This window comes from Myotis yumanensis, unplaced genomic scaffold, assembly GCF_028538775.1.
Source record: "Myotis yumanensis isolate MYYU_CA2020_CCGP unplaced genomic scaffold, mMyoYum1.0.hap1 SCAF_10, whole genome shotgun sequence".
In the NCBI taxonomy this organism is placed as follows: Eukaryota; Metazoa; Chordata; class Mammalia; order Chiroptera; family Vespertilionidae; genus Myotis; species Myotis yumanensis.
The window spans coordinates 35,905,023-35,917,581 of NW_027223761.1; the positions used below are offsets into that span (position 1 = coordinate 35,905,023).

General features: G+C 46.1%; 1 pseudogene; it reads left to right on the forward strand.

Moving 5' to 3' along the window:
• Positions 1 to 10,528: 10,528 nt before the first annotated feature.
• Positions 10,529 to 11,085, forward strand: LOC139018370 (ferritin light chain pseudogene; annotated as a pseudogene).
• Positions 11,086 to 12,559: the final 1,474 nt, after the last annotated feature.

The window sequence follows — 12,559 nt, forward strand, 5'->3', positions numbered from 1 at the left end:
CTGGAATATTCAAGGCTCTTTTCTGCTTTTGCACTTTCTGTTCCCTTACTGGATCACATCTGAATGTTTCTTCATTTTTCAGGTTTCAGTCCAAACATCCCAAAGTATAACTGTTTGTATGTTGTGTTAATGAGGATTCTCCAGAGAAACAGAACCAACAGGAGAGATATGGTTACAGGTGCAGGTACAGGTACAGGTACAGGTACAGGTACAGGTACAGGTACAGGTATAGATACAGATTCAGGTGCAGGTACAGGTAGATTTATATAGGAATTGGCTTACATGATTATAGAGGTTGAGAAATCCCATGATCTGCAGTTTGCAAGCTGAATAACAAGGAAAATGGGTGATCTAAGTCAGTCCAAGCCCAAAGGCCTGAGAATTATGGGGCCAATGGTGTAACTCCAGGTCCAAGTCGGAAGGCCTGGGAACCAGGAGTGCCAATGAACAGGGGCGGAGAAGACGGGTGTCTACGCTCAAGCAAAGAGCAACTTCAGCCTTCCTCCTCCTTTTTATTCTATTCAGGCCCTCGGGAGAGTGGGTGATGCCCACCCTCATTGGTGATGCCCACCTTCATTGATCTCCTTTCCTCCGTCTACTGATCCAAATGCTAGAAAGACAGACATACCCAGAAATAACCTTTTACCAGCTATCTGGGCAGCTCCCAGCCCAGGCAAATTGACACAGAAAATTACCATCACATAAGTGTAAGTTATTGAACACATAGAAAGCATTCAGAATAATTGTTGAATGAAAGTTCCAATGAATGGGTCATAAAAGAGTCATCCACAGAGCAACCAACCCAGGTAGGCTGTGCATTGGGAAAAGGGTGAGGGTGGAATACAAAGGAAAGAAAGTTATTGAGATAAATTAGGATTTAGGAAGAAGGAAAGAAGGTGGAAGGGCAGGAAGACTCCTAATAGAAGCCAAGCAGATGGGCTAGGCTAGAGGGAACAGGCAGCGAGCTGGCTAGGCAGGACAGTGGACAGCAGGGCAGAGAAAGCCTAGAGCAAAACAACAGCTGCACTGCAGGCCAGGGGCCAGAAAAGGTTTCAGCACTATTCAGAGGGACAGTGTTATCCAAGCCTGAGATGCAAGGCCTAGGGACCTGCTACCTACCACCCAGGCCCCCGCTGCCTACCACTGTCAGCAATGGACAGGGTGCTTACTCCCAGCATCAGCTATCCATCAACACCCATGCAGTGAGTCTTCTTCTCTACTCAAAGCATTCATAGCCATTCTTAGTCATCCTGCATCATTCTTCACAGGACAGTAGTGACACCATCCACCCTCTGCTCACCCACCCGCAGGACGGTTTCCAGTTTGTGAAGCTCCCCTTCACAGGGTATTGCCCACAATAGCACCCACTGCCCCAGATGTGTCTGAAGCTCCATGCAATGGGACAACAGTGACATTTGGCATTGTGATGGCGTGACCTTCCTCAAGGCCTTTGAAGCTGACAAGCTCACGGGCTGGGAGAAAGCCTGGGATGGCTTTGAGCCCCCGCCTGCCTTGACAGGAGAGGATACAGCAAATGCCCTTGTAATTCCTTGTGTGGCAACTGAATGCAAGGCAGGAGGAGAGGGAAATAGGACCTGGTGAGGGCACGAGCCTTTCTGGAGGACCCCAACAGATGGGGCCATGCATAACGAGATAACACGGGTCCCAATCTCAGGGCCAGCTGCTGAGGCGCGACTTCTTTCTCAGCGGAAGAAACAAGAAATTCTCCTTGAAATGAGCAATACAAGGCAGACAAATGTGCCCAAGGAGAGCTTGAGGATTGAATGCCCCCACAGGGCTCTTTGGGGAGCCAGAAAATTCGATTGAAAATGCCAGCGCAGGTAGAGGCAGATTCCTTTTTACCTGCTCAGACTGGATGAAAAACAGACCCTGAGCACTCGTGTGCACCTTCCGAAGACATGGGGGCACCTGCATTGCTGATGGATGTCCTAGCGGACAGCTTTCTGCTCAGAGCTAGTATTTCCCCGTTTTCTTATGCCAGAAAAAAACTAAAGAGCTCTGGTACCTTCTTCCCTGGGATGTTGTTTTTAATGTACCCATAAAAGTATATCTTAAAAAGAAGTTGCTCAGTTCCCAACATTCGGATAATTGATTTGTTACAACTCACAAAAGAGCATTTGTCATTTCCAAACAACCAGGACCAACGTGCTTCTTCCTCCCGAGATGAGCGTGGAGGCACTTGACTTATTGCTGCCATTAAATTGAAGTGTTCGGCTGATTATTTGGTATTTCAGAATTCCTTAAATCACCACCTTATTTTGGTGATTATAATTTTAAGAAGAGACATTTGATTCATAGTCAACTTCAGGGAAGAGGAAGGAGGGTGAGGGAGGGGCTGGGAGGGGCAGAGGAGACAAGAGGCTGGGTGAATTTACAATTGGAAACATCTGTTTGATATATCACCCCCTTCTCCAGCCCTGGGATTGCAGGCCTGGAATATGCCTATGCCTGGGAGATTGTCATTACCTCAGCTTTGGCAGATAAATATAAGAAGAAGGATAAGGGCAGGGGGACTCCAGGGCTCTTTGCAGATTGGGATGTACCATTCCATACAGAATCTGGTTTCTCCCCAGTGGAACAGAGCGGAGCTCCAACGTGAAATTTATCCTGTGATGCATGGGCAAGCCATGAGACCAAGGTCCGTGTTCAAGGAGGAATGAGGCAAGCAGAGGGCTGGCTCCACCTGGACACAGCTGGATTCTGAGATGCGCCAGAGCGGAAAATGACTTCTCAGGCCCCAGTGAGTCCATAAATCAGCTGGATGTGTTGGCAGTGGAAGGGAGGCAGACCAACACAGCAGGCTCTTAGGAAGGACCCAGGCATGATCAACAGTGATGCCCACTTTGGATAAACTTACAGCCTAACAGGGAAGACCTGAGTGACATGCTGATTGTCCCCAACAGGTTAAAAAGCATGTAAATTGTGTGGTGGGTGGTCATGCATACGTGGCACAGCACTGTTCATAGTGCCTCTTCCAGCTGGAAGTCAGGGTCTGAAATTTCTTTTCCAGGGAACAAAGACTCTCTACTCCAATAAGGGGAGGTCAGGCTTGACTGTAAATGCCCCAGGAGAAGGACCCTGCTGGTCCTTCTGTATTTTTTAAATTGAAGCTTGTACGAAGACCCAGAGGGCTGTACAGTGAGAGAAGCCAAAACTTGTCCTCTGGGGAGTACATCCAGAAAATGGGGCATTCGGCCTGGAAAAGAGAAGGGATAGAAGAGGTCACGCATGTCTGAAAGGTTGTCATGGAAAAGGGGGAGCAGATTTATTTGTAGTCGCTCCAGAGAGAAGAGTAAGGATTGCTGTCCCCAAGCTGCAGAGAAGCAGACTTCAGCCCAACAGAGTCGAGCAATGAGAGCTCTGCGGGTATAGGGACAGGGTAGGCAGTGAGCTCCCTGCCCGGCGAGGTGTTAGTGGACAGTCTGGGTGGTCATGTTAGAGGCACCACTTAGGAAATTCTGTGTTTGGTGGGTAGTAAAGCTAAATGCAATTTAAGGCCCCTTGTCACTGTAAGATTATAGCAGTGGTTCTCAACCTGTGGGTCGCGACCCTTTTGGCGGTCGAACGACCCTTTCACAGGGGTCACCTAAGACCATCCTGCATATCAGATATTTACATTACGATTCATAACAGTAGCAAAATTACAGTTATGAAGTAGCAACAAAAATAATTTTATGGTTGGGGGTCACAACATGAGGAACTGTATTTAAAAGGCCAGAAGGTTGAGAACCACTGGATTATAAAATTCTGTAACTTGAATACACATTAAAATATACATGGTTAATAGGTTCTTTCCAGAAAGTACATTGTATTAAAAACAAAGAAAATCTTTTTAAAAATATATTTGTATTGACTTCAGAGAGGAAAGGAAAGGGAGAGAGAGAAACATCAATGATGAGAGAGAAACATTGATCGGCTGCCTCCTGCACGCCCCCTACTGGGGGATCAAGCCTGCAACCTGGTCATGTGCCCTTGACCGGAATCAAACCCAGGACCCTTCAGTCCACAGGCCAACGCTCTATCCACTGAGCCAAACCAGCGAGGGCAAAAAAAGACAAAGGAAATCTTATTTTAAAAATTAATGGCTATATTAATGGAGTAATATGTGCCCCTAACAGGAGAAGTGGGCTTAGAAATGGATAATGACTGTGGGTGGCCATTCCAGTGCTGAACGTGGTACCCTAACTTGGAGTGGCGATAACGCAGAAGGATTAAGAACAAATACACTGGCATCAGCAAGTGTTTCTAGCTTCTGATTCTATCACTTACCAGCTGTGTGGCCTTGGGAAAGTTACTTAGCCTTTCTGAGCTTTATTTTTCTCATTGGCCAAGTGAGGATCCTAATAGTGCCACTCTTATAGAGACATTGTAAAGATCCAGTCTGGTCATTTATGCAAGGAATCAAGCACTCCATTGGTACAAGCTATTAAGAGTAATATAGCATTTTCTTAATTTTAGATGCACAATTTTCTGAAATCAGAACATGTCTTATAATAGATATTCACGTGTATTATTTTGTTCCCTCCCACCACAGAGCAGCCTTTCATAGTTACCAACCTGAGCTCTTGGGGAGAATGAGAAGTGAAATCTGCTAAACCAAGCATGCAGCTACATTTGTTTCTTCAGTACCCCATGTAGGATGTCATTCAGAATTCAGCAAACAAGACAGGCTACCACTCACCCCTTCTTTCTGAGAGCCTGGTTGCGGTTCTAGACCCGATGGCTGCACATACATCACCCATTTAATCCTCGTGTGAGCCATGTGAGGGCAGCATTATTATCCCCATCTGGACACTGAGGCTCAGCGTGTCTAGGAAGCTCGCCTGAAAGCATGTCGCTAGAAAATAGTGCATCCAGTTTATAAGCCAGGTCTGTTTGACTTCATTGCCTAGGCCGTTTCCCAGGACGCTATAAGAAAGCTGGGAATTGCCACTCTTCCTACTTCCAGGTTATTAACTCCCAGGCTAAGGCCTCATATGTGGCCTCTAACACAGAGTGGTTCTCTGGGGGCTAGAAGAGGTGTGTGGGAAAAGGGACCAGTATAGGCTCCGGTGCTCCATCCTACATCCCCCTCCTGAATGGGGATGTGTGCACACACAGGCACACGTGCACACACACACATTCACACACATGCACTCATTCTCGAACACATATGGCAGCCATCTGAGGGATGGGGGGAGGGTGGGCTTCACTGGAGCAAGGATGCTGGTTGTTCCCCGACAGCCTCCTGGGACCGTCACTACTTTAGCAAAGTTCCCAGACCAAGGATTGGCCCCCAACCTCACAGGCCTAGAAACAGGATTTTGTCCACAGAGGAACAGGACTCGGGAAACCTGATTCAGACACGCACAGAGAACTGATGCCTCAGCCACCTGTCAGTGTACTGATTGGCAGTGAGCACTCTGGGTGCCCAGCGGCCTGTGCCATTTGTGGGCCTGACTGGGCTCTGTGTCCCTGGCGACAGCCTCTTACAAAGCCAAACTGCCAGCAGGTGCTTAGTGAGCAGGCAGTCAGGGCAGGGTGGCGGGAAGGTCTGAGGTCTTGTCCTCAAGAGGCATGACCTGCAAGGGCACCAGCCTCAGGTGCAGGCCTGGCCCCGTTCCCTCCCCTGAGCAAAGCCCTGTGGCACCTTTGCCCCTGTGGCTCCCAAATGGGGCTTCCTGAGGCTGACCAGTCCTCTCCTCCTGGTAGTCCCCTCCTCTTCCTGGACGTGACAGCCTCCATGTCTGGCTGCCTCTCTGAGGTGAAGTTGCCTAGCTCTGCCTGATCACTGTCCCTCCCCACACCCAGTGTGCACTGCCCCTCCCCCCATCATGCATGGTGGCCACCTCATCTGGAAGAGTAGGTGAGGGGCCCTCAACTATCAGAGTCTGCAGAGCAGAGGAAGAGGTGCTGGCCTATTTCCTGCTGCTGCTACACTGCTGAGTGAGCCCAAATGCAAGGGGTCCCACTCCTTCCCACCGGGGTGGGTTCCTATAATTTTAGCTCCGCCATCCTGACGCTGGAAGTAAGTTCTCTTGCCCCAGATCTGATGAGACATTATGTAGCAGATGAGCCTTGAGGAAGGACGCCTCTAAGCCCAGTTCACAGACCTCTGAATCCCTTATCCAGAGGCTCCTCTCTCAATCCTCACCCCACAGTCTGCCGTATTCTCTGAGAAGTATCCCAGCCTCTCTCCAGCACTGAGCCCAACCATGAGGGACACCCACCACGTTCCTGCAGCCACACACACCCCGCGCCCCCCCCCCCCCCCCGCAGGGTGATCATGTTCCTTGGGGCTCCCCATGGTCTCCTGGCAATGCCTGAGGTCCCTGAGAACATCTGGATAATAATAACAAACATTTATCATAATAACAGCATCTATCATACACATATCAAATACGTACTATATGCCAGGTCCTCTGCTGAATGTTTTACATGCATTAGAATCTCATTTAATCCTGCAAACAACCCCGAGAGACGGGTGTTGTTCACATTTCCTGGATGAGGAAACCAAGAAGCCAAGAGTAGAGCCCTCAGTGTCGCCCAGCTAATATCTGGCAGGGCCAGGCCTTGAACCCAGACCTGTCTGACTTCAGAGCCCATGAGTATAAGCACTGCTCTATCCTGCTCCCCCTCCAGCAGTGCCAGCTGTCTAGTGGCACTGCCAAGTGTGCCACAGGGGCAGGAATAGTGAGAGGCTTTGTCTCCTCCATCGTTTATTCAGAAGGGCTAGGAAGAAAACAATTCATGGGATAGGAATAATGGAGGGTGCTATTTAGATGGGGTGATCAAAGTTTGAGTCAGCACCCCCATATTTTTATATGGACTATTAAATTCGTAATTCTATCTATTCAATCCTGTCCTGGTCCAAGCATCGCCTCCTAAAGGATATTGATTCCTCCATCAATATCCAGGGCTAGGACCACTTCAAAGTGAACCTGCCCACCCTGTTGGCCTCCCCAGGACTACCTTCTGTGGCCAAGACAGCTTTCACCAGACTTGCCTCGTGCATGATCGGCAGCTCAATTCCAGGTCCCCAGTTCCCCAGCCCACAGGCACTGGGAGCTTCCGTACGAGGCTGCCCTTTGCAGAGCCACCCCATCACGCAGGCAAAAGGCTCTTTCTTTCCCTCGGTTCACTGGCATGGCATCCAAAGGAGGAGAACTGCAGTGAGAAAAAAAATAAAGATTTTAAAAATCTTTATTAAAAATAAAGGTTTTAAGATTTTCTGGCATAATTCAAAGGGAGATTATGCTAAGTCTAGAGAGAAAAATCTTTTCATCAAAAGAGCATCATTAGAATTTTCCACATCATTTAAACCTCTGTGATCATTTAAACCAGTGAATTTTAAAAAAATAAATAAATAATAATACCATTTTTAAAGTATGCAAAATATGTTTAAGTAAATGCCGGGAAAGCTGCTCATAGGTCCTTCTTCTCTCCCACTATCAAGTAGAACTGATAAGGATGGCTTTCTGAGTAACTAACATGAAAAGGAAACAGGCCGAAAGCCTTGGCCAAGGACTACAGTGTGTACAGAAGGGAAATGGGGGGGCGGGGGGGACCACAATAAGATGAGTAGAAGACAGCAGGTCTGTTCAACACATACATTTAAACACCTACTGTATGCCAGGCCCTGTGTCAGGCATTTATGATACAGAGATTTTAAAAAGAAGAAGAAAAGAAAAGGCCAGTCTCAGGCAGCTCCAGGTCTAATGGGGGTGCCGGACTGGTACTCCAGCGACTACGGCATGACGAAAGCACAAGGGCCTTTGACATACACAGGAAACTCTAGAGTTCCCTTTCCAGCTCTTTGACTCAATTGGAAAAGTCACTGGACCGTCTGTGCTGCCCTTTTCTCATTTAGAAAGTGAGGATAATGAGAAGGAGCTAAAGTGTGTAAATCCCCGGAAAGAGTGCCTGCTACCTGCTGTATGTGCTCGCCCTTCCTGTTGTTGTTATAGTAGACGGGGCACCCAGTCTAGGCCCCATCCCCTCGCCCACCACCACCAAAGGCAAGGTTTGCAGAAGGCTTGCTGATGTGCTACCAAGGATGGGGGAGTTGGCCAAGTGGAGCAGGTGGGAGGAAGAGGAAATGGCGGGGGGAAGAAGAGGCTTATTAAAGCGGATGTTGTATGTGAGGAACTCTATCACAAGGATGATGAATAATGAGATCTGGAGAGCAGAGTGGTAGCAGATAAGGCAGGAGGTACACAGAGGTCAGTTCCTGGGGAATATTTCTTTGTCGGCCTAAAGAGCTTCAGTGGTTTTGTTTGTGTGTTGGAAGCTGTTGGAGGGTTTTAAACAGAGCAGCAGCATAATCAGATTTACAACCTAGAAAAGAACTTTGCCTGGGGAGAGGCTGGAAGAAGGGTCAGCTGATAGAAGACTAACCAACCTTCCTCCTAAGAAATGAGGGGGACAAAAAGTGGAATGGGTCAAGAGACAAAAATCAAAAGATATTTAGGATTTTCAGTCTAAGATGGTGAATTGAATATGTGCATGCATTTTTAGCTATGCTCCCTCTTAAAACCCCACTAAAACAACAGTAAATGATTTTTTTACAGTATAAACCCCAAAGACAAAAGAGAATAAAGAGTCAATAGCAATAAATTTTTGGAAACTGAAAGCAGACAACTAGTTGATAATGGACAAGGGAACTCGATTCTAGCCAGGCAATGAGCAAAACCAAGTACCACTTGAACTGTACCATATAAGCCCATAGGTCCAGGCCCAGGCAGCACTGGGACTTCTCCAAGTGAGGGGGACAGGGACTCAGGTGTGAACACTGAGTGAATGTCTATCTTCAGAGCAGTTAGAGACCCAGTCCCACGCTGGGTGACTGCCCCTCCCCACTGGAGCATCATCTCTAACCTCTAGGATAGCATTGCCCATAGAAATAGTGTGAGCCACATACATAATTTAAAATTTTCTAGTATTCTCACCTTTAAAAAGTAAAAAGAAATATAGCTAATTTGACTCAATATATCCAAAATATCATTATAAAAAAATATTAGTGAACTCTTTTACATTTTTATTTTTCAAAAAATTGTGTATTTTATACTCACATCAATTTGGACACTAAGTTTTCATCAGAAATACTTGATCTGTGTTTAGATTTCATAAAATCTACAGTTTAAAAAGTTAATTAAAATTGTTCTAAAATATGTTAATGTTTCCCAATATCAAAGTAGGCATTTTTAAAGTACATTTATTAAAATTAAAAATGTAGTCCCCAAGTTATAGTAGGCACATGTTAAGCACTAAGAGTCCCATGTGGCTGGAGGCTACTGTATTGAACAGCACAGGATAGGATCTTTGGACTAAGAGAGACCAAGTCCAGTGGAAACCAAGGGCACTATACTTAAAACAGTGTTTGTCTACTTAGAGGACGTGGAGACTTGCAGCCTTCCTCTCCACATGGACTCTGATGATTGCTGTTAAGCCAGGAGACTGCAGGTTCTTGTCCAGGAAATTGGACCAGTCCAAGAGGAAGGCACAAACCTCTGATAACAAGGGATCCACCTAAGCAATCTAGCAAAATGACTCTATATTAAGGCCCAGAATTGGTGAGACAAAAGCAGACAGACAAGGATCACCAAACATGTAAGGAATGCCTCTATCCCAGAGACAGACTAAAATACATGGGGAAAGCAATGTGAGGGGAAGAGACTATGCAAGAAAAAGAAAGCATTCAGATATCTATATATATAAAAGGCTAATATGCAAAATGTCCCCTCGGGAGTTTGACAGGGAGACCAGGAGTTCGATCGTTCACTATGATGTGTGCTGACCACCAGGGGGAGGTGTGGAGCATGGCGGATGACCCACAGCAGTGGCGAAGCACTGGGGGAGCAAGGGGAGGAGGAGGTGGGGAAGCGGGGAGGCAGGGAACCTGATCGGCCCTGATCCCTGGCCAGGCCTAGGGACCCTACCTGTGCACGAATTTCGTGCACTGGGCCTCTAATCTATTGATAATTACCTTAGAGAGGCAGGTGAAGATTTTGAATTCACTGAATTAGAACAGGGAGCTATTAAAAAGTAATATTCAGGAAACAAACAACAAGAAAAGTGCTCTTGGAAATTTACAAAAACCTGTGAGCAGAAATGAAAGATCCAATACAAGGGCTAGAAAATAAAATCGAGTAAATCTCCCAGAAAGTACAGCCAAAAGATAAGGAGATGGAAAATGAGAGAGAAGAGATTTTTTAAATGGAGGGTCAGATCAGAAGATACAGTAGCTGAAAAATAAGAATTCTAGTGTAAAGGGGAGAAAATGGTGGGGAGGGAAACATTTAAGAAAATGTTTTTTTCAAGAAAATATCCTGGAGTGCCCTCAGCAGTCCCAGATCTGTCTCTTGCTTCAATAGTGTTTGGACAGAACAGACCCAGGGACACCCCTTCTTCCAGCCTCCGGCCACTCTCCTGCGTCTTATCCAGTCACCACCACCTTTAGAACCACCTCTGAGACCAGCCAACACACCAGGGTTTTTTTTTTATCTTAACTCTTTATTGCTGAACAACCATGTACTCCCAAATTTGTCAGAATTATTCCACTGAGGTGGAGGCTGTGGTCAACCGCCTGGCCAACCTGCATCTGCGGGCCCCCCACACCTACCTCTCTCTGGGATTCTATTTCAACTGTGATGATGTGGCTCTGGAGGGCGAGGGCCACTTCTTCCCTGAGTTGGCGGAGAAGAAGCTTGAGGGCTCTGAGCATCTCTTAAAGTTGCAAAATGAGCTCGGTAGCCACCTCCTCTTCCAGGATGTGCTGAAGCCTTCCCAAGATGAGTGGGTGGGGCAAAGCTCAGGATGCCATGGAAGCCGCCCTGGCCTTGGAGAGGAACCTGAACCAGCCGTTTTGGAGCTGCATGCCCTGGGTTCTGCCCGCCCAGACCCTCATCTCTGTGACTTCCTGGAGAAACATTTCCTGGATGAACAAGTGAAACTCATGAAGAAGATGGGCAACATCTGACTGACCTCTGCAGGCTGGCAGGCCCCCAGACTGGGCTGGGCAAGTATCTCTTTGAAAGGCTCACCCTCAAGCACGACTTGGAGCCTTTGGAGCCCAGAGGCCTTTGAGGGGCCCCTGTGCATTCCCCTGGCATCTGGCTTTTACCTGAGCCTCTCCCTAAAACCACTAGCCATTCTTTTAACCACCCTGAAGTCCTCTTTGCAGCAAAAAAAAGAAAGAAAGGAAAGAAGGAAGGAAGGAAGGAAGGAAGGAAGGAAGGAAGGAAGGAAGGAAGGAAGGAAGGAAGGGAGGGAGGGAGGAAGGAAGGAAAGGAGGGAGGGAGGGAGGGAGGAAGGGAGGGAGGGAGAAAGAAAGAAAAAAGAAAGAAAGAAAGAAAGAAAGAAAAAAAGAAAGAAAGAAAGAAAGAAAGAAAGAAAGAAAGAAAGAAAGAAAGAAAGAAAGAGAGGGAGGGAGGGAGGGAAGAAGGAAGGAAGGAAGGAAAGAAGAAAGAAAGAAGAAAGAAAGAAAGAAAGAAAGAAAGAAAGAAAGAAAGAAAGAAAGAAAGAAAGAAAGAAAGAAAGAAAGAAAGAAAGAAAGAAAAGAAAATATCCTGGAGTTTCCATAATAAAAGGGCCCATTGAGCACCCAGCACAATGGATAAAAATAGTCACTCTAAAGCATAGAAGGGAAATTCAGAACCCCGGGGCCAAATAAAATACCCTGAAAACTTGAAGAGAAAAGGAGGGGAAAAGATTACCAAGAAAATGAATCAAAATATGATTGACATGAAACTTCCCAACGGCAACTCTGACATCTAAAAAAAAAGCAAAGCAATGCCATAAAATACTGAGGGAAAATAAGTTTTAACTCAGAATTCTATACTTACTCAAATACAATAGTTGAATAGAAACAGTTAGAGGCTTGCCAAGTTAAAAAAATATATCACCGCCAACTTTCTCTGAGAGTTGCTGGAGGATATGACACACCAAAATGAGGAAGTAAGTGAAGAAGATGACGTGAGATGCAAGAAACAGGGAGTCTGGCACAAGTGAGACGCAAAGGGCCCCTAAGATACTGGTGAGGAATGAATGAGTATGGTCTCTGTGCAGCATAGAGATCAGCAGGCAGCTCGAAGTTGGTCAGAAGCTTCATAAGCAATTTCTTCAAGAAAATGTTTATAAACTACTAATATGTTGAAATATATGGAGAGGAAATTGAGACATCTGGGAGAATACTTAGGGGTTGAATTAGTGATGAATACAAAGAACACAATGGAAAAATATTAATAGAAGATAATTATAAATGCCACAGAGAATAAAGAGTTATGCAAAAAAGGACAAGTAATAACTAAACTGAAAATAAATTTTACAGTCACAATCATATAAATATGAATCTTGAGCAAACTGAAATTATCATATGAATATGAAGGGAGAGTGAGGGAGTTGCAGAAGTGTGTGGTGTGTGAACACGAGGAGATAAGAGTGAACAACTAAAGGCTCAGCCACCATAGAAGAAGTCAACAGATGAGGCTGACAGTGAGCTACTAAGAAGCAGTAGTATGAACATATATTCAGAACTGGAGGTAAATACTAAAAAATAACC